Source organism: Semicossyphus pulcher, unplaced genomic scaffold (genome assembly GCF_022749685.1).
Source record: "Semicossyphus pulcher isolate SPU_LCO1_2020_fin unplaced genomic scaffold, fSemPul1.0.p SCAF_8, whole genome shotgun sequence".
Lineage (NCBI taxonomy): Eukaryota > Metazoa > Chordata > Actinopteri > Labriformes > Labridae > Semicossyphus > Semicossyphus pulcher.
The window spans coordinates 26,310,001-26,315,000 of record NW_027211759.1 but is presented as its reverse complement, the minus strand read 5'-3'; the positions used below and the strand labels follow the sequence as shown (position 1 = coordinate 26,315,000).

The following is a 5,000-nucleotide window of genomic DNA, read 5'->3' as shown; positions in this document are numbered from 1 at the left end:
AGGCATTCGAGGGTCAGGGCCCGGAGCCAAGGTCGGGCGTGGCCGGAATTGCTGGGCAGCAGCCGTCGTTCGTTACGGCCGATAAGAATTTCCGCACCACGACGAGGGAGGGCCGTTCCAGGAGGTGGGCTCGAGCGGCAAACAGTCTGCGGCATCGCTTCTCGGCCTTTTGGCTAAGATCAAGTGTAGTATCTGTTCTTATCAGTTTAATATCTGATATGTCCTCTATACGGGGACGAAATATTAAACGGATTTTTGACACCGGGAGCTGAAAGAGGGGCTTGCTCCGTTCACTCCACGCATCGACCCGGTATTGCAGTGCCACCGGGAACGGTGCAACCTTCTCCTGCCTTGTGCAAAAACAACTCCTCAGTGCAGTGCAGCGCAGTGATTTTGTGCCCCGCAGATCCCCTTTGTTTCTTCCTGGAATGTCACAGAGGGCCTGCAAGACCCTGATACATGTTTCGTAGCCCACATCTGACAGCCAGGCCTTCATTTCTCTGAATTTTCCGTCGGATAAAGCCTGTGGCAAATGTGGGCAGGGCTGGGGTGGAAGCGGCCCAGTCCGCGACGAGCCAAGTGGTGAGACTCACCGTGAGTGTAGTGGCTGGGGCGACGCCTGTGCTGGGCTGCTCCCGAGGAGAAGCCTGTACCTACTCGGGTTTCTCTTCAAAACGCACAAGTCTTTTGCCTTTTACTAAAGACTTCCGTGGAGAGGAACACTATTGAGTTAAAGCTAATTTTGGCAGGCTTAGCAGTTTGGCCGAGCCTCTGTCTTTTGTGGAAAGCAAGCAAGCAAGCAACAAAAACTATCCTAGGCATTCGAGGGTCAGGGCCCGGAGCCAAGGTCGGGCGTGGCCGGAATTGCTGGGCAGCAGCCGTCGTTCGTTACGGCCGATAAGAATTTCCGCACCACGACGAGGGAGGGCCGTTCCAGGAGGTGGGCTCAAGCGGCAAACAGTCTGCGGCATCGCTTCTCGGCCTTTTGGCTAAGATCAAGTGTAGTATCTGTTCTTATCAGTTTAATATCTGATATGTCCTCTATACGGGGACGAAATATTAAACGGATTTTTGACACCGGGAGCTGAAAGAGGGGCTTGCTCCGTTCACTCCACGCATCGACCCGGTATTGCAGTGCCACCGGGAACGGTGCAACCTTCTCCTGCCTTGTGCAAAAACAACTCCTCAGTGCAGTGCAGCGCAGTGATTTTGTGCCCCGCAGATCCCCTTTGTTTCTTCCTGGAATGTCACAGAGGGCCTGCAAGACCCTGATACATGTTTCGTAGCCCGCATCTGACAGCCAGGCCTTCATTTCTCTGAATTTTCCGTCGGATAAAGCCTGTGGCAAATGTGGGCAGGGCTGGGGTGGAAGCGGCCCAGTCCGCGACGAGCCAAGTGGTGAGACTCACCGTGAGTGTAGTGGCTGGGGCGACGCCTGTGCTGGGCTGCTCCCGAGGAGAAGCCTGTACCTACTCGGGTTTCTCTTCAAAACGCACAAGTCTTTCGCCTTTTACTAAAGACTTCCGTGGAGAGGAACACTATTGAGTTAAAGCTATTTTTGGCAGGCTTAGCCGTTTGGCCGAGCCTCTGTCTTTTGTGGAAAGCAAGCAAGCAAGCAAGCAAGCAACAAAAACTATCCTAGGCATTCGAGGGTCAGGGCCCGGAGCCAAGGTCGGGCGTGGCCGGAATTGCTGGGCAGCAGCCGTCGTTCGTTACGGCCGATAAGAATTTCCGCACCACGACGAGGGAGGGCCGTTCCAGGAGGTGGGCTCGAGCGGCAAACAGTCTGCGGCATCGCTTCTCGGCCTTTTGGCTAAGATCAAGTGTAGTATCTGTTCTTATCAGTTTAATATCTGATATGTCCTCTATACGGGGACGAAATATTAAACGGATTTTTGACACCGGGAGCTGAAAGAGGGGCTTGCTCCGTTCACTCCACGCATCGACCCGGTATTGCAGTGCCACCGGGAACGGTGCAACCTTCTCCTGCCTTGTGCAAAAACAACTCCTCAGTGCAGTGCAGCGCAGTGATTTTGTGCCCCGCAGATCCCCTTTGTTTCTTCCTGGAATGTCACAGAGGGCCTGCAAGACCCTGATACATGTTTCGTAGCCCGCATCTGACAGCCAGGCCTTCATTTCTCTGAATTTTCCGTCGGATAAAGCCTGTGGCAAATGTGGGCAGGGCTGGGGTGGAAGCGGCCCAGTCCGCGACGAGCCAAGTGGTGAGACTCACCGTGAGTGTAGTGGCTGGGGCGACGCCTGTGCTGGGCTGCTCCCGAGGAGAAGCCTGTACCTACTCGGGTTTCTCTTCAAAACGCACAAGTCTTTCGCCTTTTACTAAAGACTTCCGTGGAGAGGAACACTATTGAGTTAAAGCTATTTTTGGCAGGCTTAGCCGTTTGCCCGAGCCTCTGTCTTTTGTGGAAAGCAAGCAAGCAAGCAAGCAAGCAACAAAAACTATCCTAGGCATTCGAGGGTCAGGGCCCGGAGCCAAGGTCGGGCGTGGCCGGAATTGCTGGGCAGCAGCCGTCGTTCGTTACGGCCGATAAGAATTTCCGCACCACGACGAGGGAGGGCCGTTCCAGGAGGTGGGCTCAAGCGGCAAACAGTCTGCGGCATCGCTTCTCGGCCTTTTGGCTAAGATCAAGTGTAGTATCTGTTCTTATCAGTTTAATATCTGATATGTCCTCTATACGGGGACGAAATATTAAACGGATTTTTGACACCGGGAGCTGAAAGAGGGGCTTGCTCCGTTCACTCCACGCATCGACCCGGTATTGCAGTGCCACCGGGAACGGTGCAACCTTCTCCTGCCTTGTGCAAAAACAACTCCTCAGTGCAGTGCAGCGCAGTGATTTTGTGCCCCGCAGATCCCCTTTGTTTCTTCCTGGAATGTCACAGAGGGCCTGCAAGACCCTGATACATGTTTCGTAGCCCGCATCTGACAGCCAGGCCTTCATTTCTCTGAATTTTCCGTCGGATAAAGCCTGTGGCAAATGTGGGCAGGGCTGGGGTGGAAGCGGCCCAGTCCGCGACGAGCCAAGTGGTGAGACTCACCGTGAGTGTAGTGGCTGGGGCGACGCCTGTGCTGGGCTGCTCCCGAGGAGAAGCCTGTACCTACTCGGGTTTCTCTTCAAAACGCACAAGTCTTTCGCCTTTTACTAAAGACTTCCGTGGAGAGGAACACTATTGAGTTAAAGCTATTTTTGGCAGGCTTAGCCGTTTGGCCGAGCCTCTGTCTTTTGTGGAAAGCAAGCAAGCAAGCAACAAAAACTGTCCTAGGCATTCGAGGGTCAGGGCCCGGAGCCAAGGTCGGGCGTGGCTGGAATTGCTGGGCAGCAGCCGTCGTTCGTTACGGCCGATAAGAATTTCCGCACCACGACGAGGGAGGGCCGTTCCAGGAGGTGGGCTCGAGCGGCAAACAGTCTGCGGCATCGCTTCTCGGCCTTTTGGCTAAGATCAAGTGTAGTATCTGTTCTTATCAGTTTAATATCTGATATGTCCTCTATACGGGGACGAAATATTAAACGGATTTTTGACACCGGGAGCTGAAAGAGGGGCTTGCTCCGTTCACTCCACGCATCGACCCGGTATTGCAGTGCCACCGGGAACGGTGCAACCTTCTCCTGCCTTGTGCAAAAACAACTCCTCAGTGCAGTGCAGCGCAGTGATTTTGTGCCCCGCAGATCCCCTTTGTTTCTTCCTGGAATGTCACAGAGGGCCTGCAAGACCCTGATACATGTTTCGTAGCCCGCATCTGACAGCCAGGCCTTCATTTCTCTGAATTTTCCGTCGGATAAAGCCTGTGGCAAATGTGGGCAGGGCTGGGGTGGAAGCGGCCCAGTCCGCGACGAGCCAAGTTGTGAGACTCACCGTGAGTGTAGTGGCTGGGGCGACGCCTGTGCTGGGCTGCTCCCGAGGAGAAGCCTGTACCTACTCGGGTTTCTCTTCAAAACGCACAAGTCTTTCGCCTTTTACTAAAGACTTCCGTGGAGAGGAACACTATTGAGTTAAAGCTATTTTTGGCAGGCTTAGCCGTTTGGCCGAGCCTCTGTCTTTTGTGGAAAGCAAGCAAGCAAGCAAGCAAGCAAGCAACAAAAGCTATCCTAGGCATTCGAGGGTCAGGGCCCGGAGCCAAGGTCGGGTGTGGCCGGAATTGCTGGGCAGCAGCCGTCGTTCGTTACGGCCGATAAGAATTTCCGCACCACGACGAGGGAGGGCCGTTCCAGGAGGTGGGCTCGAGCGGCAAACAGTCTGCGGCATCGCTTCTCGGCCTTTTGGCTAAGATCAAGTGTAGTATCTGTTCTTATCAGTTTAATATCTGATATGTCCTCTATACGGGGACGAAATATTAAACGGATTTTTGACACCGGGAGCTGAAAGAGGGGCTTGCTCCGTTCACTCCACGCATCGACCCGGTATTGCAGTGCCACCGGGAACGGTGCAACCTTCTCCTGCCTTGTGCAAAAACAACTCCTCAGTGCAGTGCAGCGCAGTGATTTTGTGCCCCGCAGATCCCCTTTGTTTCTTCCTGGAATGTCACAGAGGGCCTGCAAGACCCTGATACATGTTTCGTAGCCCGCATCTGACAGCCAGGCCTTCATTTCTCTGAATTTTCCGTCGGATAAAGCCTGTGGCAAATGTGGGCAGGGCTGGGGTGGAAGCGGCCCAGTCCGCGACGAGCCAAGTGGTGAGACTCACCGTGAGTGTAGTGGCTGGGGCGACGCCTGTGCTGGGCTGCTCCCGAGGAGAAGCCTGTACCTACTCGGGTTTCTCTTCAAAACGCACAAGTCTTTCGCCTTTTACTAAAGACTTCCGTGGAGAGGAACACTATTGAGTTAAAGCTATTTTTGGCAGGCTTAGCCGTTTGGCCGAGCCTCTGTCTTTTGTGGAAAGCAAGCAAGCAAGCAAGCAAGCAACAAAAACTATCCTAGGCATTCGAGGGTCAGGGCCCGGAGCCAAGGTCGGGCGTGGCCGGAATTGCTGGGCAGCAGCCGTCG

At 54.4% G+C, this 5,000-nt stretch overlaps 11 non-coding genes and 1 pseudogene across 11 annotated transcripts; all 12 read left to right on the top strand.

Moving 5' to 3' along the window:
* The first annotated feature begins 153 nt into the window (after positions 1-153).
* LOC138613896 (U2 spliceosomal RNA) lies at positions 154-344 on the top strand. The gene has a single exon (XR_011310022.1). It is a non-coding gene; the product is annotated as a U2 spliceosomal RNA (small nuclear RNA).
* Positions 345-653: 309 nt separating this feature from the next.
* LOC138613623 (U5 spliceosomal RNA) lies at positions 654-766 on the top strand. The gene has a single exon (XR_011309761.1). It is a non-coding gene; the product is annotated as a U5 spliceosomal RNA (small nuclear RNA).
* A 203-nt stretch (positions 767-969) lies between these two features.
* Positions 970-1,160, top strand: LOC138613895 (U2 spliceosomal RNA). Its single transcript, XR_011310021.1, has one exon. It is a non-coding gene; the product is annotated as a U2 spliceosomal RNA (small nuclear RNA).
* Positions 1,161-1,469: 309 nt separating this feature from the next.
* On the top strand, positions 1,470-1,582 carry LOC138613597 (U5 spliceosomal RNA). The gene has a single exon (XR_011309737.1). It is a non-coding gene; the product is annotated as a U5 spliceosomal RNA (small nuclear RNA).
* Positions 1,583-1,793: 211 nt separating this feature from the next.
* Positions 1,794-1,984, top strand: LOC138613894 (U2 spliceosomal RNA). The gene has a single exon (XR_011310020.1). It is a non-coding gene; the product is annotated as a U2 spliceosomal RNA (small nuclear RNA).
* A 309-nt stretch (positions 1,985-2,293) lies between these two features.
* LOC138613625 (U5 spliceosomal RNA) lies at positions 2,294-2,398 on the top strand (annotated as a pseudogene).
* A 219-nt stretch (positions 2,399-2,617) lies between these two features.
* On the top strand, positions 2,618-2,808 carry LOC138613893 (U2 spliceosomal RNA). The gene has a single exon (XR_011310019.1). It is a non-coding gene; the product is annotated as a U2 spliceosomal RNA (small nuclear RNA).
* A 309-nt stretch (positions 2,809-3,117) lies between these two features.
* On the top strand, positions 3,118-3,230 carry LOC138613596 (U5 spliceosomal RNA). Its single transcript, XR_011309736.1, has one exon. It is a non-coding gene; the product is annotated as a U5 spliceosomal RNA (small nuclear RNA).
* Positions 3,231-3,433: 203 nt separating this feature from the next.
* On the top strand, positions 3,434-3,624 carry LOC138613890 (U2 spliceosomal RNA). The gene has a single exon (XR_011310017.1). It is a non-coding gene; the product is annotated as a U2 spliceosomal RNA (small nuclear RNA).
* A 309-nt stretch (positions 3,625-3,933) lies between these two features.
* Positions 3,934-4,046, top strand: LOC138613595 (U5 spliceosomal RNA). Its single transcript, XR_011309735.1, has one exon. It is a non-coding gene; the product is annotated as a U5 spliceosomal RNA (small nuclear RNA).
* A 215-nt stretch (positions 4,047-4,261) lies between these two features.
* Positions 4,262-4,452, top strand: LOC138613889 (U2 spliceosomal RNA). The gene has a single exon (XR_011310016.1). It is a non-coding gene; the product is annotated as a U2 spliceosomal RNA (small nuclear RNA).
* A 309-nt stretch (positions 4,453-4,761) lies between these two features.
* Positions 4,762-4,874, top strand: LOC138613593 (U5 spliceosomal RNA). The gene has a single exon (XR_011309733.1). It is a non-coding gene; the product is annotated as a U5 spliceosomal RNA (small nuclear RNA).
* The last annotated feature ends 126 nt before the right edge of the window (positions 4,875-5,000 follow it).